Genomic DNA, 23,484 nt, shown 5'->3' on the forward strand with positions numbered 1-23,484 from the left:
CTGCACCTTAGACTATGTTTAAGTGGTTCATCACCTGCAACTGAATCCCACCTACAACTGAATTGCACCTCTGGACATCTGATTTAATGGCCACTAGGCAAGAATGTCTATTGGGACATGAAAACTGAAGAAATGATTAAGAAATCAAGGGGTCTCTTGGAAATGGAGGCACATCCATTCCTAGGAATGTTGAGATAAGTCACATGGGACTCCTTCTATATCCCCAGCATTTTTCCAAGGAGAATTTTAGAAGCTTTTTTTTGCGGTGAGGTGTAGGTAATTAGGTTTGTTTGTGTTTGTTTGTTTGTTTGTTTTAATGGAAGTACTGGGGATTGAACCTAGGACCTCACATGTGCTAAGCACATGCTCTACCACTGAGCTATACCCTCCCCGCTCCCACCAAGGGAAATCTTTAAAGGAAAAAGGTCACAAAATGGTAGCCTGAGGGATTAGAGTGGAGACAGGGTGGGATGGTGGCGGGGATGTTCCACCTCTCCCTCTCTGTAGAGGCTGTTGGGACAGGTGGTAGGTAGACTAGATTGGGTTTTCTGGTATCCAAGGTAGGGACAGTGCCATTCACCTTTGGCTGTGTCCTTGGCTGACTGGCCAGTGAACAGTGAGCACACGATCCCAAGATAGAGCCTGATATGGCAAAGCTGCTATAGACCAGAGAGGATGGGGGCAGGATGGGGCTCATATTCTGGGCAGCACATGTCAGATCTCAGGCCTGGGCTCAGGAAGTGAGTTTAGACACAGAGTGAACATCTTTGGTCTCAGCTGTGTTAAAAGATGGTGTGTATAATAAGCAAATGACTTGTGCTTCATCCTAGCTCTGTATCTTTCACTTGCTCTGTGACCTTGGAGAAATTACCTAACCATTCTGTGCCTCAGTTTTATCATTTAAAAGAGAAAGAAGACTATGCCCTGCTTCGGAGGATTTTATGAGTATTACATATGTTAATTCATGTGAAGTGCTTGGAACAGTGCCTGACCCATAGTAACCATCAAGTAACTGCGTGATAGGCATTAGGCGTCCATATTATGATACTCGGTCAGCATGAGGGTGACATTTTTAAACCTCAAAGCTTGTGTGGGACATCTGGGTAAACTTTCATTTAGATTAAACTCGAAAAATGCCACAGCCGTTTACTTCAATGTGACTGAAGTTCATCAAGTGTCTCTGAGGTGGAAATAATTAACTTACATCTTTACAATATTAACAGATTGCTAGCGTTAACATCTTAGGAGCAAATGCTTTATTTCATTAAAGCCTTTCCTAAGCAGCAGAGCAACATGGTTAAAAGGCAGCCGTCTTGAGTCTTAATATGAAGACCCTTGAAAATGGAATTCTCAGGTGGGGGTAGGAGGGGGAAATTGTGGTTTCTTGTATTGTTTCTCACATGGAGTGTCCCAGGATTGGGGGAAGACTTGAGAATTTTTAAATTTATGTTTTCATAAAGCATAGCTTTAGTTTCTCAATTCAGTTGTTTCTTCAACTAGGGCCTGTGAGAATTTTTTTCATTTATGAGATATCAGAATAATACTGAAATTTGAGAAATGTTTGTAGAGTGGAAAGGATGTGGGTTTTGAAATCAGACAGTTCTGGGTTCAAATTCTGTCTCTACTATTTACTTGCTGGGAGACCTTAGACAATTACTTGGCCTCTCTGACCCTCACTCTTCTCATCTGTAAAATGGTGACAAGAGCTACCCACAATCTTGTTATAAAGAATGCATATAAATTATTTAACACATGGTAGGGGCTCCATGGAAATTATCTCCCATCCTTTTGTCCATTTTTCTTCTTCCCCAAGGAAAGAAGAGAGTGCTTATTCTGCCTCTTGAAGGAAAGTAAAGAGAAACTCAACTGAGATATTTAACAGATTTGTATTGGAGACCCAGTGATTCAGACAGTGATGGTAAGCTGAATAATGTCCCCCTCCCCTACCTGAAAAAAATATATAGCCCTGTTCTAATCCCTGTAACCTATGAATATTACCTTGCATGGCAAAAAAGGATTTTACAGCTCTTGACATAGGGAGAGTTCCTGGTTTATCCAGGTGGGCCCTAAGTTCAATCATGAGTGTCCTCATTAACGGGAGGCAGAGGGAGATTTGACCATAGAAGAGAAGAAGGCAACGTGATCAGAGAAACAGAGATTCGGGTGATGTGGCCACAAGCCAACAAATGCCAGCAGCCACTAGAAGCTGGAAGAAGAGGCAAGACCTGGATTCTCCTCTGAGCCTCAGGAGGGAGGGCTGCCCTGACAGCACCTTGATTTCAGCCTGGGGAAACTGATTTAGGCTTCCGGACTCAAGAACTGTGAGAGAATAGATTTCTATTGTTTTGAGCCACAAAGTAGGTGGTGATTTGTTACAGGAGCAATAAGAAACCAATACAGATGTTTGGAGTGGCTCTGTAGATAGAGGACTTTGGAGATATGATGAAAATACATTGTGCTTCACCGCAGAAATGTTTTTAAGAGCTCCCAAGCAAACATTTCAATTCTTTTGCCAAGTCCTTGACTGCAAGGCCAACAGTTACGTAGAAGAGGGTTGAGACCTGAGCAGGCTGTGAACAGCATTTTTTTTTTTTTAAATAAACTAGGACAAAATAAAAAGCCAGAAATCTAATGCTCTTGCCACTGTAAACCTGGTGCTCTCTTACAGCTGCCTATGCGCAGCCATTACACAAGGTCTTTCCTGGAGTCTCTTTTCTTCTCCTGCTGCTCTTGGTCAGGTGCCCTCTTCCTTGTCTCCATGGCATCTCGTGTTTCCTCTATTAAGGTCCTTGTCACCGTGCAGCACATATTGCACATTCACTCAGCAAGCATATTGGGAGTCCTACCGTGTGTCAGGCACTGCGCTGGGTGTTGGTCCTATCTGAGTGTTTGTCTGCCTCCTCACTGGACAGCTGTTTCTCTGAGGAAGAGTGTTTTGACTCTGTATCTCCTGCACCTCACGTGGTGCCTGGCATGCTAATGGACATTCAGTATGGTTACGCACTGTGGTTCTAGCTTTTAGAATTCTTTTAAACAAATTCGAATGGCGCTTGGGGGAAGTTCACCTGGCGTGGTCCCGCTAGGCATGGACAGGCCTGATGGGCATAGGCTTTCTAGAAGATTGACCATAGAAATCTCCAGTTGGCCTTTCACATTTTGATAGCCCCTCAGTAGAACTAGACAGATTTTCTTTTCTCCAAATCACCCTTTGCCACTTTACCCTGACCTTTCTAGAAGGGGAATCACACAAGTGATAAAGAAATGGAAGGAGTGCTTTGTACACCTTGGAGGTAGTCCTAATTGCAGGCCTGGGTGGAGAAGATAGACAAAATAAAAATCTCTGTCATACAGGAATTTTTAAAAGAAGACGATGCCTTACCTCCCCAACTTAGGCTCTTTTGCTAACTTGTAACATCATTATGTCCTTAAAACATCAAACCTGAACACCAAATTATATTCAGCAAGGAAGGTCTTAGGCAACAACCACACATGTAAAATATAGACGATGATATCACTGCTGACTTGGTATAATTACATCCTTGCACGTAAACTTTATCTTTCTTTCTAGGCATTCAAGGCACATGAGAGACATTATCTGGTTGTTTTCCCCCAAACATTTGCCAGCTAGGTAGGGAGCAGGTATCATTGCTGTCTTCATGTCATGTATGTGTCGATAGCTTTCCTGGGAATTATTTGTCCAAAACTCCACTGGCAAGAAGAGCGACTGGAAAGAAAAAGACCGGAGGCTTAATTTAAAAAACAGAACTTCCTGTTGAGGCAACTTCAGGTCACAATGCTGGGATATTTCTAAGTTCAGGCATTCTTGGAGCGAGGGAGCATAAAATGTTAGTTATTTCCCTTTATTTGTGGGTGCAGAGGAGGGAATGGGGTAGCAGATCATTTAATTAAATCAATTCGACTTGGTATTTTGTGTTCAGCACCTACAGGGCGTGTCAACGGATGATTTCTTTCCACGAGGGCCATGGCATCACTGAGTGAAGCTCAATAAAAGGACCAGCAACAAAATCAGGAACATTTTTTTTTTTTTTTTTTTTTTGCTATTAGAGGCAACTCTGCTATTGTGATGAAAACATTTAGAGTTGGGAAAGTCTGCGCTGGAGTCTCAGCTCCGATACTAACTTGTTGAGTGATTTTGAGCAAGTCTTTTAATATCTGTTTCTCTCTCTCTCTCTCTTTTTTTTTTTTTTTCGGTCTGCAAAATGAGCATAATATTTACTCTAATCAAAAGCTATCAGAATTTAAAAAGGATCATATATGTAAAGTGCTTTAAAAACAGTAAATGCTATAGAAAAAAAAGCTATTATAAAGCTAATGGACCACTAAAATGACAGAACCTAATACAGATTAGATTTTCTTACAAGGGGAGGTCTATTTCCAATGGGTCATTGGTGCAAGGAGCATGCCTTTAAATCCGTAAATTATTATCTTCCTGGAAAATCAGGAGAACATAAAACAAGGAGGGAAAAGGAGCCCTGAAGCTATAGGTATATCAAAATTTAAAGAATGTGTCAAGTGTGAATGCTAGTCTATGTGGTGGAATTCAAGTATCTATACACTGTACGGGGGCAGGAAGCTTAAAGATAAAGCTTTCCTATGTCTCCTGGAATGTGGACCCTTTGTTGGGGATTCTCGAGGTGAAGCATTCCATAGGAAGTATTTGTTTAATTAATCGTAGCCAGAACGTAGCTGGGGGTAGGCCAGATTCCATCGTGTAATGTTATTGCTCCTCCAACCAAGATACGTGCATACTTTAAGCCAAGGGCAAACCCACAACATTTGAACTCCTAACCTTTAAAACACAAGGCAGCTACTTTGGCCACCAGGCATCCCAGTTCTTGTTTACCAGGACTGGGAGTTCTCATCCGACAGAGCCCCATTTATTCCATGACCCTAGCGGAGCAACTCAAAGGAATATCCATTTTAAAATCATATCTGTGGCACCGAAAGGATTCTGGAGCTCTGAATCAGCCCCTTACCTCATGGCAAAATTTACAGGCTTGCAGAGTTAAATGAAAATCAGATTGGAATGTACGGGCTTCTATTTTTCTGTAATGACATGTTGTGAGGAAAGGGAAGGCAATTTTCTTGGAGATTCCTCTAAAGCCAGTGCACTTGCGGTGGTTGTTTTTGGTTTACAGAACTATCTGAAACAGACCCAGGGCCCACTGCCCTCTCCGGGTGCAGGGCTCTGGACCACACAGGCCACTTGTCCAAGGATTGTAATTAAGATCAGTAATCATGCCCTTCACTGGGCACGGGTTAGCCTCTTCTGTAAGCACTCAGAAAGTCAACTTTAGTACCTCATGCTTTCTCTGAAGTAATTCGATGACAATATAAGAAAATCAGTTCTCTAAAACGCAGTCTTAGACTTTGGCTCCACTATGAGTTGAAAGAATTTTGTGAGGAAAGAAAGGAAAAAAAGGAAAGACGTGTCTGTTTCTCACATCTGACTATGAAAAATCCATTTACTATAACCTGAAAAGGAAAAATAAACACAGTCCATGAAATTCTGCGGCAAAAAGGAATGAAAATGTTCTTTAAAAAAAAAATTAAGAAAGAAAGGAAAAGAAACGGAACTGTATTCTCTGCAGGTTTAGCGGCAACCTTTGCCAAAATGTGCTTTCTGGAAACTTTCCTCTAGACCTGGCTCCCACCAACAGGCTTGGCTGCAGGAGGAAGGCTTGGAAGACTGTGGTTCGGAATGTGTGAATGTCAAAGTCAGACGTTGTTCCCTTTTCTTTATAACAACAACAAGCCTTTGGTTTTGGCTACATACGTACTGGGTTTTCCGGTACTGACTTGTTTCTTTTCTTGTTACAGGTTAGAACTATTGAGGGGCTCTTGGTATTTTCAGCTTCTTTTCGTTTTAACCACCACTTTCCGCTTCCTCACAATGCCCTTGAGAAGCTAACAGGCACTGTTTGCAGGCTGAAATGGAGAAAGGACCGAGTGAGTATGAAATGGTTCGTGGGAAGCCACACAACAAGTTGGAAGGAGCTTCTGAATTAGAGCTTACGATTTCCTTGGCCTCGCAGGTCTGTAAACCTGGTCCATGAAGCTAAGTTTTTCTGACATTGAGGCCCACAGGTACATGTTGATCCACAGACAGAAGGTGAGACTTCAAACAGGTCATCAGCACGCTGCAGAGTGACTACACGTGGAATGTTTTAATACAAGAATTGCCACCTGCTGGGCAGACTGTTAGCTTAAAATTGTTTTTCCATGGATTATTCTAATTGCTAACATAATTCAGATGGAACAAGGGCAATATTGAACCTAATCCCAGCTATGAAAAGATTTGCTCAATAAGCAACAAATATAAAGTAGATTATAGGGACAATGTCTCATGTCATATGTCATATATCACACACTTAAGAATAAGACACAGGAAATAACAGAATCAATCATAACTGAATTGCAGGGAGCTATGTTTTTCAACAAGCACCACTATACAATAATCACTGATCCTGCTACTTCCTGTGTCTTTTTCTTAAGTATGTGGCATACAACATATGAATGACACATAGTAGTCATCTCAAAAAGAGACATAGGTAGTCTGTGTAACCTACAGTATTACACAGCAGTTGTTGCAACTGAAAAAGCTGTTCCCAGGAAAAGGGTACCTGCTGAAGTCATTTTCACTGGATCTTGAAGGTCAGCAGAACTCATCATGTGTCAGAATTATGCAGAAACAGATGAAACAATGTGCATAACTTGAACCAGAAAACATGCTGAAGAGTCTACTTGAAGGAGCAATAGTGGACTGAGAGACTGAGAATTTTCTGTAATTAGTATAAAATGCTTCCTGATACCAGGGAGATTTATTAATAGAGGAGGGCATGGGATGTGGGACAGTGTGGGACACAGGAAAGAACCTGTAGATGAGAAAGAATCAGGGACAATGGAATAATCAGGAAAAAAGCAGACCAGGGCCGAGAAAGTTCCCTTGGCCACACTTGACTAAAACGAAAACCAGAGCCACACCGTCTATGATTTATAGCTTATTGCATGCATATATTTGTCTAAGTTAACTGTTTGTAATTGTATTATGATGTTAGTGCTTTTTATGTTCTTTCTGCGGATTTCATAAAATCAGATTAAAACCATCTCTTCTTGTATTATTAAAGACTGATATGAGGCATTTTCATTGAAGATAGCAGATTAAATGAGTAAGTTAGCCTTAATTCCCTTCTAAACTTTTCTAAACTATAAATAAAGGGACTGGGGTGGTGGGGGAGTCATAAACCATAACCACAAAGAGACTAGAACAAGAGAAAACAAAAACAAAATTTGGGGTGCTGGAAAGCACCTGGTCAAGTGATAGCTACTTAGGAAATCTGAGAATGCCAAGTTTTATAACAGTGCTTGGGAGTCTGAGAAGCCACCCAATTTACACTGGAGAACCCTCAAAATGCTTAGGAATTGGTGGCTGGAGGTTCTCCTTGAAGTGAGGCTGAAGGTGAGCTACAATCAGCATATTGGATAAAAGTCTATTTAATAATAAAATAATGCCATTTGCAGCAACATAGATGGACCTGGAGAATGTCATTCTAAGTGAAATAAGCCAGAAAGGGAAAGAAAAGTACCATATGGTATCACTCATATGTGGAATCTTAAAAAAAAAAGACAAACTTATTTACAAAATAGAAACAGACTCACAGACATAGAAAACAAACTTACGGTTACCAGGGCGGGAAGAGGGTGGGAAGGGATAAATTGGGAGTTCAAGATTTGCAAATGCTAACTAATATATATAAAATAGATAAACAATGAGTTTATACTGTATAGCACAGGGAACCATATTCACTATCTTGTAGTAACTTATGGTGAAAAAGAATATGAAAACAAATATATGTATGTTCCTATATGGCTGAAGTATTGTGCTGTACACCAGAAATTGACAACATTGTGAACAGATTATACTCCAATTAAAAATATATATATATATATATAAAATCTATTTAAAAAGCAGTTAGATGGGTGAATGGATAAATAAAATGTGATATATCCATACAATGGAATATTACTCAGCAATAAAAAGAAATGAAGTTCTGATTCATGCTTTGAACTTTGAAACACCATGTTAAGTGAAAGAAGCCAGATACAAAGGACCACATACTGTATGATTCCATTTATATAAAATGCCTAGAATGAGCAGGCCTATAGAAATAGAAAGTAGATTAATGGTTGCCTAGAGCTAGTGGGAGGTAAAATTGGAGCGTTTCTGCTAATGGAAATGAGTTTCCTTTTAAAGATAATAAAACATTCTAAGATTGTGGTGATGGTTGCACAACTCAGTGAATATACCAAAACCCACTGAATTGAACACTTTAAATGGGTCAAATTATATGGTATGTGAACTATATTTCAATAAAGCTGTTTTTTTTTTTCCAAAAAGCAGTTAGATGTCCATATTATCTCTCCCACCCAGGAATATGTTTTCTGGACCATGGAACACCAGACATAGTTCAGGATGGGTACTATACCAAATCCAGGCATACTAGGTGAAATTTTACTCACTGAATGTTGACACATGTATTACCTCTTCCCTTAGTCAGCTCCTGGTCTACTGACAGCCAGGATTAGGCCTTCCATCCATGTAGGAAATTGGAAGTCTTTTCTGGAGAATCTGTCCAGTCCTTGAGAAAAGATCTAATGATCATGATATAGGTTGGGTATGAGGTGTCCTCTAATTAAATGACCTGGCCACATCACTCTACAGTGATACCATAGCTAGTAAGCCCCACTCATGTGTATAAAGATTCCAATCCATTTTTTACTATGCCTTTCTTATATATAAGGGGACATCCAGAGGTCACCAGACATTAAAGGAAAGCCTCTAGTATTAAAGATAGAAAACAAACAGGAAAAGCAACTTGGATGAAACAGAGACGATGGGAGGAGAAGAGTATTTCAAAAGAATATAATTATAATTAATATCCTCAGAGTGATAAGTGAAGATATTAAACACATGAAATAAAAACAGGATACTATTTTAAAAATAAAGAAGAAAGAAAGATTTAGGGAAGTTTCCTAGAACATAAGGATATGAATTTCAAATAGGAAAGGCCCACTGAGCATCTAACACATTGAATGAAAATACCCTGACACCAAAGCATATCAACATGAAATTTCAGAAGACTGGAGACAAGGAAAAGACTGTACAAGAGGAAAAAGTTAAGTATATATAAAAAATTGGGAATCAGAATAGCATCCCACTTCTCAACAATCTCACTGGAAATACAATGGAACAATCTTCAAAATTCTGAAAGACAATAATCTAAAATCTAGGCTTTTATACCTAGACAGATTTTCAGTCAAGTGTGAGGGTAGGTTAAAGATGTTTTCAGATATGTTCATTGCTTCCAAATTTTTCTTCATCAAAAGGGATAGTAAACCAAAAGAGAAAGACATGGGATCTGTGAAACAGAAGATCCAACTTGGAGGGAGCTCAAGGAATCTTCAGGAAGATGGTAAAAGGAGATCTCAAGATGCCAGCTTAGAGAGCAACCAATCCAGATTGAAGGTGATCAGAAGTTTCCAGGAAAGACTTCTCCAAGAAGATGAAATTAATGGAGTACTTAATGTGATTAACTCTATTGAGAAGATACTTGCACAACTAGGGAGGAATATGGAGATGACTCAGTCATAAGTACATTAAAAAGTAAACACATTTTAAAAACAAACAAGACTATTATTAATTCCACAGAAAATAAAATGTTTAGGAAAGAAAAAGTCAACATGGTATACTACATTGCTTAACTGTTAATCGTACCATAGAGTCAAAATAATATAAACACTGAATAGCAAAGTAAAATTATGTTTCAGCTATATTGTAGAATGGGGGCTGAGAAAAGAGTGGATATGAGATACAGGGGGAGGGCTGTGATGATGAGAGAGCACTGTATCCTCATCTTCCAATGTGGGAAGTTAATAGAGAATACTGGAAACTGAAAAATTAAAAAGTAGCAATATAAGCCTATTTTTTAGAAATATGGAAATTATTGCTAAAAGAATCAGTTGAAAGGGTTTATACGAAGGCATAGGAAACAAGGGTGAATTCAAGAAAATGCTGATTTTAACAAAAATACTTATATATTACTTGATTTTTTTCTAAAATTATGTGCAAGTATTACTCGGATAAAAATAAAAATTAAAAAAACTTAAAACTCAACAATAAGAACATGAACAACTGGATTAAAAAAATGGGCCAATGTCCTTAACAGGCGTCTTACCAAAGAAGATATGCAGATGTCAGATAAGAACAAAAAAAGATGCCCCACATCAAATGTCACTAGGGAAATGCAAATTAAAACATCAATGACGTACCACTATACACCTATTAGAATGGCCAAGTCCAGAACACTGACAACACCAAATGTTGAGGGTGTGGAGCAACAGGAACTCTCATTCATTGCTGGTGAAAATACAAAGTGGTATTGCCACTTTGGAAGACAGTATGGCAGTTTCCTACAAAACTAAATACACTCTTACCCCAGGATCCAGCTATCACGCTTCTTGGTGTTAAAAACTTAGGTGCACACAAAACCCTGCAACACAGATGTCTATAGCAGCTTTATTCATAATTGCTAAAACTTGGAAACAACCAAAGTGTCTTTCAGTAGGTAAATAAACACATAAACAGTGGTATAACCAGACAATGGAGTACTGTTCAGCACTAAAAAGGAAGGAGTTATCCTATGTGATTCCAACTATATGACAATTCTGGAAAAGGCAAAACTATGGAGACAGGAAAAAGATCAATAGTGTTCAGGGGCTGAGGGAAGGAAGGATGAGCAGGCAGAACACAGAGGATTTTTAGAGCAGTGAACTGTTTATTCTGTATGACACTATAATGGTGGGTGCATGTCATTATACATTTATACATTTGTCAAACCCAAAGAATGTACAACACCAAGAGGAAACCCTAATGTAAACCATGGACTTTGGGTGATTATGATGTGTCAGTTTAGGTTCATCAATTGCAACAAATGTTCCACTCTGGTGGAGAATGTTGATATGGGGAAGGCTGTGTGTATCTGGGCACTGTGGGTATATGGGAAATCTCTGTACCTTCCTCAGTTTTGCTGTGAACTTAAAACTGCTCTAAAACATAAAGTCCATTAAAATAATAAATAAATAAGTAAAAGATAAAAGAGGGATGGGTACAACTGCTGCCCTAATTAAGAATAGTTACTAGCATGTATTACTCTTTAAAAAATGAAGAAAAATCATAAGGACTTTTAAAACATTTTTTTAAAGTTGGTGCTAGAACTTGTACTGGGAAGACCAAGCAGGCAGTTTCCTTGCAGAATGGTACCCAAACACAACCTGTTCCTGCCTGGGTGCACCATTCAGGGCTCTTGCAGTGCAGAGCTCTTCAAATGATGCCTTACATCAAATGAGAGTATGGATGGCTTTGAAAGCACTAAATGTAGAATAAAACAAAATCTTTACACTGGAAGGGTCTTAAAAGAAGTTAAGTACAAACCCATTGTCTTACAAATGAAAATACTGAAGCTCAGAGAAATTAAGTAAAAGGTAGAGTAAATTTGGTGGTGGAATGTGTTTTCAATGAATCATCCTACAAATACCCTAAGATGTATGTGATATTAGTATCCCTGTTTTATAGATGAAGAGAATGAGATGATGAGAAGTTTGCTCAAGGTCCTACAGCAAGTTAAATGGCAGAACCAAGTCTAATTCCAGAGCATGCGGTCTAATCTCTATGCTAGACTTCCTCCTTCAGCACTTGTCTTCATGGAAATAAATCCACTTGGTGGTGGTATTACTTGCATTTTATTTTGCATTTTAATCATACTCAGGGGAGCTCATCCTTTTCCTTGGTTTGTTTTCTAGGCTTCATTTTCAGGATAAATTATTCCAACTTATATTGCTATAAGAGTACTATCATCAAAGGACCTGTGGTTTTGGCAGTAGGTATAGCTCAGTGGTAGAGCACATACTTAGCACGCACAGGGTCCTAGGTTCAATCTCCAATACCTCCATTAAAAAAAAAGGAATTATGATTTTTTTTTCCAGTCAGAACATCCTAAAAGCTTCAATGTCAACAGCCACTTCCAAAATGTATAACCTTAAAAGGTTTATTTGAAAATATGAATGTTGTGTTCATTCATTTATTTATTCATTCTTTCACCAAATATGCATTGAGCACTTACCATGGGTGTATACAATGAGCGTGACAGACATGGTCCTTGCAGTCATGGAGCTTACAGTCTAATGGGGGAAGACAGACAGGAAATAAGCAAACAGATCAATACTCAGAATTACAAGGATCTGAGATGAGAAAGAGCGTGTGTGGGTTGAGAACCTAAAACAACTTGTGCATCCAGAGTGTGGTAGTCAAGGAGGAGAGTGGTAGGAGATGAGACTGGAGAATTAGACTGAAATCTGATCATGGAAGCCCTGTAGGCCATACCAGGGTGCTTTCTTCTCTATTAAATGCAATGGAAAACCATGGAAGGTTTTAAAGCCTGTTTAAAAGATCTCTCTGGCCACTGTGGGGAGCACAGGAAGAAGGGGCAAGAGAAGAAGATGCAGTGGACCTTAGGAGGTCAGCTGCAATAGTCCACTTAAGATGGTGGCAGCTTAGAGACAGAACAATATGCCCAGATTTGTGAAATATTTTGGAAGTGGAATCAGTAGTATTTGGTAACAAGTTGGCTGTTATGAGCAAAACGGGGAGCTTGCTATGATGACTCCTAGGTTTGTGGTTTTAGCAAATGAACAGATGGTAGTTTCATTTATTTAGATAAGGAAGATGGGGGGAGGAGGGTTCAGAATTGGTTTTGGACAAGTTAAGTCTGAGTTGCTCTCTGAGACATCTGAGTAGGCAGTTGGATAGACAAGCTTGGAGCTCAGAAAAAAGATCTGGATTGGAGATTAAAAAATAAGACTTAACAGTGTTTTGGTGATATTTAAAACAATGAGACTGGATGAGACCACCCAGGGGGGAAGTGTAGAGAGAAAAGAGCAACAGTTCCAGAAGGCATCTGAGTGTCTCTAATAATAGAGGCAGGAGAGAGGAGGAAGAGCTGGCAGTGAGACTTACATCAGCCTAAGCGTCAGAGACAAGGAAGGGACAGAGTATGGCTGACAGAAAAACTGAGGGGAGGGTGTTTCAATAATGGTGCAAGCGACTATGCTGAATGCTGCTGAGAGGTCAAGTTGAGGTCTGGAAAGTATCTATTGGATTTGGCATTATCGCAGTAGTGTGCTGAGCTGAGTCTTATCCGCCCAGAAAACCTATTGTGGGCATCTCCTCCCAATTCTGTGTTTAGCGATGACACATCCGTAGTTTGAAATCAGGCACGGTGGGAGTATTTACAACGTGGAAGTTGAATAAACTCTACAATTTTTTTTTCTTGGAGAGCTAGGTGTTAAACATATACTAGCATGCCACTCCATTTATAATAAAATGAAGGGGAAAACAGCTTTCTCTGCTCTCTCTGGTCCTATCAGAACATTTTCAGAACATTTTCCATGGAAATGAATTCTCTTCAAAGAAACCCAGCAGGGTGTCAGAACTTCCTTTGAAGTGGGCATTTACCATTGCCACCGGACTATCTAAAGTCTTAGTCTTTTAGTCACTAACTTTCACAAATATGATGCAGACCAACAGAAAAAAAATTTAGTGTGGTCACATGAAGAATTTCTTCCAACTCTGAGATGCTGTAATTCTGAGTTGGCTGCAAGAAATTCCAGGAAGCACAGCAGTAAACCACATTTCATTTACTCCTGGGTTTATATACTTGGTAAAAATAATCATTAGAAGATTCCAGAATTCAAGGGCTAAGATATGACATTTCTCCCATCTTTCTTTTTCATTGTAAAAAATACTTGTTATTCTATGAAAATGGGGATAAGAAAATTAACTGAGAGTTTCGAAGTTTGATATTTTCAATATCATGACAACTGAATTAGATCATTAGATAATCAAGCTAGTTATAAGATAATCACATGTTAAGATAAAGTTATTTAAAGAACTATGCCTTCGACATTATTTTAGTTAGGACTTGGAGCCACAGACTAAACCCTGTTCTCATCTAAAAGTGAACTAAAGATTGAACTGAATGCATTGCAGGCTCTTTAATTCACTGAAGAAGTCAGCATGCAAACCTAGTTCAGGCAGCTCTGAAAGTTTGTTCTTTGACACATCTTTATGCCAAACACATTGCAGTGATAAATGAAATTTATCAAGCTTAAAAACTAAATAAACACTCCTGTGGCCCAAAACTGGGACAGAAATACAAAGCTCACACTGAGCGGAAGCCACAAGCTTACTGGGCTGTAGGTCTGGAATCAGGCAATATTAGCTAGAGTTTGGCTTTTCCAGGGTAAATTAAAATAAAAGAGTTCCATGCCGGGATGGGAGACTGAAGCCAGGTTCACTGCTTGAAGCCAGAGGCAGAGGCAGGCCCCTCCTATTCATGAAAGGAGCTTGAAAAAGAAGCTATTCCTGCCTGGGGCAACAGCTTTGAGCAAACCATGCACTTAGAGGAGAGAGAGGACACAGAACAACCTTGTGACTAGGAAAGGGAGCAGTCCATTGCCTGGCTTGGTGCCTGGGCCTGTGCTGCCCTCAGTTGCCATGGGCTGGATCTCTGAAGCTCTGTTAGTAGATTTGGGTCTGAACTGGGATCCACAGAGCCAGATGCAGAATGAGGGCAATCGCGAAACCACTTAGGCAGGAAGGGGAGGGCACACAGGGAGTCGAGGGAAGAAGAGAAAAAGAGACAGAGGGGATGCAAGCCTAGTCTCAAAATGAGCTCTCCAGCCAGAACCCAATGCTAAGGAAGCCAGCAAGACAAAAAGTAAGAACATGAATTTACTACTATTGAAACCAATTGTACGGAACCATCGGAGAAAAGGTTGAAATATGTTTAGGATGCTCAAAGAGATATATGAAGGAATAACTTCCATTAAAAAAGAGCAAGATGTGGTGAGAAAAATGCCACCATAAATGAAATCAGAATGCATGGATACTGAACAGAACAATTAGAAACCTTGGAAATGAAAAATAGAGTCATTAAAATAAAAACCCAACAGTTGAGATAAGCTCCAGACTGAAAATAGCCGAAGAGAAAATTAATGAATTGAAGATGATGCTGCGGACTTCACCCAGGAAACAGGAAAGAGAGACAAGAGAGATCGTCATTCTAAGTGAAGTAAGCCAGAAAGAGAAAGAAAAATACCATATGATATCACTCATATGTGGAATCTTTAAAAAAAAAAAAAGGACTAAGAACTCATCTACAAAACAGAAACAGACTTGCAGACTTAGTAAATAATGTTATGGTTACTGGGAAAAGGGGGTGGGAGGGGATAAATTTGGGAGTTTGAAATTTACAAATGTTAGCTACTATATGTAAAAATAGATTGAAAATGAAAGTTTCTTTTGTATAGCACAGGGAACTATGTTCAATATCTTATAATAATTTTTAATAGAAAAAATATGAAAATGAATATATGTATGTATATGCATAACTGGGACATTGTGCTGTACACCAGAGACTGACACATTGGAATTGACTATACTTCAAAAAAAAATGTGGGAGGGCAGTTAATAGACAGAGGGTCAAATGATAGGCTTCAACATAATGTCTACAGGGAGTTCTAGAAAATGAGGATGAAAGGAATGATGGAAAAGCACTATTTGAAGAGGTAATAGCTGAGAATTTTCCACAGTTAAAGAAAGACCTGAGATTTCAGACTGAAGAGTCATATAAAGTGCTAAGCAGGATAAACATAAATCCACACATCTTGATGAAATTGTGTAACATCAAAGATAAACAAAACGTAAAAGCTGTTAGAGAGAAAAGACATATCACCTTCATAGAAATGAGAATTTGACTGACAGCTGATTTTTTGTGTGTAGAAACCAATGCCAGAAGATAATGAAATAATATCTTTATAGTGCTGAGGGAAAATAGCGGAGAATCTAAAAATCTTATATCTCCTTAAACTATCTTTTTTTAACGGTTAAGGGCAAAGACATTTTCAAAAGGACAGTGATTAAGATATTTCTACTCACAGACCCTTCTAAAAATAATTAGCAAAAATGTATTTCAGCAAAAACAAAAGGGAACAGAGATTGAAAATGATAAACACAGAAATTGATAAACTAGATTAGTAAATTTAATTATCTTACGAAACTCATCATTTATTGCATTCATAAAAGGATGAAATCTAGACAAAACTCTAGACAACAGTGAAAAAGCTAGCAGGGTAAAGGATGGGAAAAGAGGATGAGAATTATTCAAATATGGGAAGATAATATATGCTAAGACCAGTTTCATGTTAGGGAAAAGGATAAAAATACTAAATAATTTTATATGTTCTCAGAAAATAGAATAGTTAAGTATGTACATTAACAATTTAAGGATAACTACCAAAATAAATAAAATACCATTTCTGGCTCCTAAGACAGCAGAATAGGAAAAAAGGAATATAGAAAATGTTTTTAATGCAAGAGAAGGCAGGAGAAGCGGCGGGTGGGGGTGGGGGGAGCAAAGGATGGTAAACATAAAATGAAAAAAAAAAAGAGAGTTAAAAATAAGTTCAAATATTATCACTAAGCCCAGCAACCATAAATGTGTTAAAAATTGATTTAAAACAAAAATATCAGAATGAATAAAAAACCAAAATCAGCTATATACTGTATACCAGACACATAGCTAAAACAAAACTGTTTGGAAAAATTAAAAAATATAGGAATAGAAAAGGATTCATAGTAAAAATATTAACAAAAAGATATACTGTATAGCACATGGAAGTATATACACATCTTGTGGCAGCTAAAAGCGAAAAAAAAATTGTGCTCTACACTGGAAATTGACACAACATTGTAAAATGACTGTAATTCAATAAAAAAAAGTAAAAAAAAAAACAACCCAAAAGAAAGTTGGTGTAGAAATTTTAATATCAGATGCAAGAGAATTTAAAAACAAAAAATTAATAGAGATAAAGAGGTACACTATATAATAATATGGTATTGCTACATATAATAGTCACAAACATTTAGGTACCTCAAAATACATAAAGAAAAAAACTGATCATATTATAGAGAAATTTACCAATTCACTGTCATGATAAAGAATTTTAACACACCTTTGACAGATCAAGCAGAATTTTTAAAACTAGCAACTCTTGGTGGGGAGGATATAGCCCAAATTGTAGAGCACATGCTTAGCATACATGAGGTCCTGGGTTCAGTCCCCAGTACTTCCTCTAAAAAATAAATAAGTAAACCTAATTACCTCCCCTACCAAATAAATAAATAAATAAATAATAATAATAAAATAATAAAACTAGCAACTGTCCAGAGTAAACACCAATTAAAAACTTTGATTTAGCACATAAATCAAATACATGTAATACTCTGAACCAAGCAAATAAAGAATATGTTCAGTGTATTCTTTTCAAGTATCTATGGAACTTTTACAAAAGAAATTTATCACCTACTAGATTAAAAAGTAGTCTCAACAAATTAAAAAAAACCCAATATCATACAGACTATAATCTGACTCTAATTCAATTTAATTGGAAGTCCTAATATTAAAAATACTAAAATATTTAAATACTAAAAATATTTAGATTTCTGTATGTTTTGAAACTTAAAAATTTACAACCAAATAACTCAAGCTTAAAAAGGAAATCACAATAAAAATTACAAAAATGAATCAAGCAGTATCTAAAGATAAATGTGTACCTTTAAGTGTATTTATTAAGAAAAAAGATTAAAAATAAACAAGCCAAGCAGTCAAAATAGAAACCAGAAAAACAACAGAGTAATAAGCTTAAAAAGTGGAGAAGGGAGGTATGTTAGTTTGCTAGGGCTGCCATAACAAAGGATCACAAACTGAGTGGCTTACAACAACAGGAAATGTATTGCCTTGCAGTTCTGGCCCGAAGTCTGAAATCTAGATGTAGGCAGGGTTGTTCTCCCTCTGAAGGGAAGGAACTGTCCAGGCCTCTCTCCCTGCTTCTGGCACCACAGGCGTTCTTTGGTTTTAGATCCATCCTTCTCTAATCCTGTCTTCACATGGCGTTTTCCCCATGTGCCTTCACATTGTCTTTCCTCTGCACCTGTGTCTGTGGAAAAATTTCCCTCCACTTATATGAAAACCAGTCATGTTGGATTAGGGGCCCCTCCTATTCAATTATGACCGCATGACAACTAATTTCATGTGCAATGACCCTATTTCCAAGTAAGGTCACATTCTGAGGTACTGAGAGTTAAGACTTCAACATCTTTTGGGGGGAGGGAATACAATTTCACCTATAACAGAAAGCATAAATAAAAATAAGAGCATAAAGGCTGAAATAGAAAGCAAAGTCATATTAGAGTAAATAAATACAACCAAAAGTTAGTTCTTAGAAAAAAATCAAATGTGGATATACAATCTTTAACAAGACTGATGAAGGAAGAAAAGGCACAAATAAACAATACTAGTAATCATAAGGAAGATACAACTATGCATCCAGGACAGATTCACAGAATCACAAATCATCTCACTATGGAAAAGAATACCATGAACACCAATTTGAAAACTTAAATGACATGGATAATTTCCTTTAAAATATATGTTTGTAATTCAGTGCAGAAATTGAAGGACCCACTTGACATGATAGTTCTTACATCAGTTTTTCACTTAGAATTGATCCTGACTCTACCTTCATGTTTTAGATAAAGAAAATATAGCAGGAGTTAAAAAGAACATGCAATTCAATCAGGGATTTTGTCAAATAAAAACTAGTTCCATTCACTTCATTATGGACCTAACAATAAACCTTACCTGGTTAATTTCATACAGTAATGATAGCAACAGAAAAAGGATTTACGGGCGCCTAACAAATATAGGCATGGACTTCAGCCATGTACTTAGTACACAATTCACATTTATTTTTAAAACAAATTCTATAAATCTTGGAGAGAGTAGCACTTCAATCTATTTTAAAAACTTGGATGGAGAGATGATCACATAACATCTCTATTTATAGTAGCTATTGCTCTTCCCTTGGCTTCTATTGTACTTTATTTTCAGGTATTTAGATGAAGAATTAGGGACTGAGAAATGTGCCCTTAGCCAGTAGGGAGCTGTGGAGTTAGAAAAACAATTTCCAGGAACTTTTAATTTTAACCATTAAATATTTTAGTATGTTTGCACACACGGAGCACGTATTTTTATCTACTCTAATCTTGTGGATATGAAAATATATACACAAGAAAATGACAATGGAACTACTGACAGATGCTTTGGTACAGCTGCAAAATGGAAATATTTCTCTCTATATATTCATAATCACTCTAGAGATAGAGATCTATAAACCTGCTGAGCTGGTATTTCACTTATGCACTATTTTCTGTCTGCTTCTTAACAAGGGACTCTACATTCCACGTATGATCTACATTTTATTTTAACTATCATGTTCTTGGCTTTGGTCTTTTCACGTCAGCTTTACCCTTTAACAACAAGTTCAATAGTGATTTCTCAGCCTCAGAATGTGACTTACTTTTCTTCCCCCTCAGAAATGTCCTATAATTTTATTTCTTGTTTCCTGAAGTGTGGCTTTCATATTTTTCACAGCCTTTTTCCAGAGGGGACCAAATGAGTGGAAACATTCTCCAGCTCCACTTAAAAACCATATTTAAATGCAAATACAATTGCTTCCTTTATTTTGGCTTTGCTTCTCATATTTAATCCAAACTATTAAGACATCACCAAATGAAACTACAAAAGACTCTGAATAGGCAAAGCAATCTTGAGAAAGAATAAGGCTGGAGGCATCACACTTCCTGATTTCAAACTATACTACAAAGCTATAGTAATCAAAACAGTATAGTACTGGCATAGAGAGAGATGCATAGACAAATGGAACAGAATTGAGAGCCTAAAAATAAACCCTTGCATATATGGTCAATTAGTCTTTGAAAAATAGCCAAGAATACTTGAAGGGGAAGTGACAGTTTCTTCAATAAATGGTGCTGGGAACTGGATAACCATATCCAAAAGAATGAAATTAGACCCCTATCTTACACCACTCACAAAAAGTAACTCAAAATGGATTAAAGACTTAAACATAAGACCAAACTGTAAAACTCCCAGAGGAAAAACATAGGGGAAAAGCTCCTTCACATTGGTCTTGGAAATGATTTTTTGAATATGTCACCAAAACCAAACATTAATAACTGGGACTATATCAAACTAAAAAGCTTCTGCAAAGCAAAAGAAACAAACAAAACAATTAAAAGGCAACCTATGGAATGGGAAAAAATATTTGCAAATCATATATCTGTTAATAGGTTAATATCCAAAATACATAAAGAACTCATACAACGCAATTGTACAACAAAAAACAAAAAAAAACCCCAAATCAGATTTTTAAAAGGGCAGAGGTACTAAATGGACATTTTCCCAAGAAGATATGCAGGAAGCCAACACATACTGAAAAGATATTCAACATCACTAATGGGAAATACAAATTAAGCCACAATGAGATATCATCTTACACTTATGGCTATCATCAAAAAGACAGGAGATAAGTGTTGGCAAGGCTGTGGAGAACAGGGAACACTATTGGTGAGAATATACATTTATATAGTCACTATAGAAGACAGTATGGAGGTTCTTCAAAAAATTACAAATTAAACTACCACTATCCAAAGGAAACAAAAATAAGATCTTGAGGAGATATCAACACTCCCATGTTTATTGCAACATTATTCAGGATAGACAAAATATGGAAACAACCTAAGTGTCCATGAACAGGTCACTGGGTGAAGAAGATGTGGGATATTTTATTTATACACACACACACACACACACAGACACATACTCACACACACATATAAAGATACACAATGGGATATTATTCAACCATGAGAAAGAAGGAACTCCTGCCATTTGCAGCAACACGATGGACCTTGAGGACATAATGCTAAGTGAAATATGTCAGACAGAGAAAGACAAATACTGTATCTCACTTAAATGTGGAATCTAAAAAAGCTGGATTCATAGCAGTAAAAAGTAGAATGGTGTTTACCAGGGGCTGGGAAGTGAGGGAAATGGAGAAATGCTGGTCAAAAGGGGCAAATTTCCAGTTATAAGACTGATAAATTCTGGGAATCTAATGTACAGATGGTAAATATAGATAATAATACTGTAAAATATACTTGAAAATTGCTAAAAGAGTAGATCTTAAGTGTTCTCCCCACAAAAAAGAAATGGTAATTATGTGACGTGATGGAGGTGTTAGCTATAACTGTGATGGTAATCATCTTGTAATACATGTGTGTCAAATCAGCATGTTGTACACTTTAAACTTACACAATGTTGTGTGTCAGTAAAGTGGAGGAGGGGATGACATTACCCAAATCTCACTTTGTTTTTGTGATGGTGGCTTTTCATTTTTGAAAACAAAAGTCTTTGAGTCATCTTAGAATTAGGCAGTGCCCAGGAACAAGTTATAAGGTAGTTGTGTTGTGGCTGCACTGTTAATCACACTATAAGATTTCTTGTACATATGACCATCTACCCTTGTGCCCTTGCTTGCATTGGTCACTCCACTTGGAAATTGGTTTCTCCTTCGCTACCCTTAGTCAATTGATAAAGAAACTGAGATTTGGAGCCTGACTTACCCAAGGTCACATAGTTAAGGCATAATAGAGCTTAAGGATTATCTCTGGACTCTTGGTTCCCAGGGTTGTTTGTACCACACCCATTGTGTTTTCAAGGTTCTGCTCAAATAATGCCTCATTTCCGAAACCTTCTTGAAATCTTCAAATAGAAGCAATCTGTCCCTTCTTTGAACTCCTACATGCTTTAATTGTACCCCCATTAGGATACTTCTCACTTTAAATTTTATATTGTCATTGTTTGTGCACACATCTTTTTCCCCCTCTAGGTAAGCTCTCTGAGGACTAGAATCTGCTTGCTTTACTTGTTATGTCTTTCATATCCCCCAGCCTTGCACTAGTAGGTGCTCAATGTATATTTTTTAAATTAATTAAACCCTTTTTGGATTTTGAACACCTTGTGGCTACAGAAAGCATACAGAAAGCAGCTGCAGGAACATGCCAATGGCCTGAGGAATTCTTTCAAGCTTGCTTCACACTTTGGTGGTTCTAGACCTGCGCTGCCCAAGAGAACTTTCTGTAATGACAAGAATGTTTTTTATCTGTACTGTCCAATATGGTACCACCAGCCACATCTAGCTACTGAGCATCTGAATGTGACTACAGAGATTGAATAAGTGAATTTTAAATTTTATTTAATTTTAATTAATTTATATTTAAATAGCCATGTGTAATCTACCATATTGGACAACAGAGTTCTAGATTATCTTGGCATCCCTTTTTGATAAATCTACTTGTCTTGCCCCTTTGAACTTTGTTACACAATTGCCTGTCTAAGATACATGCACCCCAATGTTCATAGCAGCACTATTTACAATAGCCAAGATTTGGAAACAACCTAAATGTCCATTGACAGATGACTGGATAAAGAAGTTGTGGTATATTTATACAACGGAATACTACTCAGCTATAAAAAATAACAAAACAATGCCATTTGTAGCAATATGGATGAACCTGGAGATTGTCATTCTAAGTGGGGTAAGCCAGAAAGAAAAACAAAAATACCATATGATATCACTTATATGTGGAACCTAAAAAAAGACAAATGAACTTATTTACAAAATAGAAACAGAGTCAGACATTGAAAACAAACTTACGGTTACAGAGGGGAGGAAGATGGTGGGAAGGGATAAATTGAGAGTTCAAGATTTGCAGATACTAACTAATATATAGATAAACAAGTTTCTACTGTATAGCACTGGGAACTATATTCAATATCTTGTAGTAATCAATAATGAAAAAGAATATGAAAATGAACATATGTATGTACGTGTATGACAAAATGACTATACTTCAATTAAAAACAAAAAACAAAAACCAAAAAACAATTGCCTGTCTAGTGAGAAATGGTAATTTTGTTCTCCAGGCTCTGAGCTCCAAGATTCCACACTTGACCTTCCTCCTTCCCCACTTTCCTTCCCAGGAGAAAGATGAAATTCATAAAGCTTTTCCTAAGCACTCCAATCTTCACTGACATCCTGTCTCAGATTCTGACTACATCTCTAAAGTATAGATATGATACTTAGATGGAATACGTTATTTGCTTCTGTTTTGAATTTTGGTATTTCTTAAATAGCTTATAAACTACTTGAGTGCAAGGACCATGCATTTCATATCTTCTGGATCCTCCCTAGTGCCTATTATGGTGCCAGTTGTATCGTAAATGTTCTATAAATATTGATCACTTGATTGATTGAAGGTAGTGAAAGGGAATCTCATATGAGCAAGAAAGGACAGTATCTGAGACACAGGGGACAGGGCATGTTGATATGTTAAGATTTACTAAGCACCCTAAAAACAAAGGG

At 37.4% G+C, this 23,484-nt stretch overlaps 1 long non-coding RNA gene across 2 annotated transcripts; it reads left to right on the forward strand.

Moving 5' to 3' along the window:
• Positions 1–1,281: 1,281 nt before the first annotated feature.
• Positions 1,282–7,142, forward strand: LOC116659261. 2 transcript variants are annotated; one of them, XR_004314505.1, is made up of 4 exons: positions 1,282–1,354; positions 1,814–1,918; positions 3,939–4,142; positions 5,842–7,142. It is a non-coding gene; the product is annotated as an uncharacterized LOC116659261 (long non-coding RNA). The 2 variants fall into 2 exon arrangements; XR_004314504.1 differs by having other exon boundaries at positions 3,939–7,142.
• The last annotated feature ends 16,342 nt before the right edge of the window (positions 7,143–23,484 follow it).

Source organism: Camelus ferus, chromosome 23, assembly GCF_009834535.1.
Source record: "Camelus ferus isolate YT-003-E chromosome 23, BCGSAC_Cfer_1.0, whole genome shotgun sequence".
In the NCBI taxonomy this organism is placed as follows: domain Eukaryota; kingdom Metazoa; phylum Chordata; class Mammalia; order Artiodactyla; family Camelidae; genus Camelus; species Camelus ferus.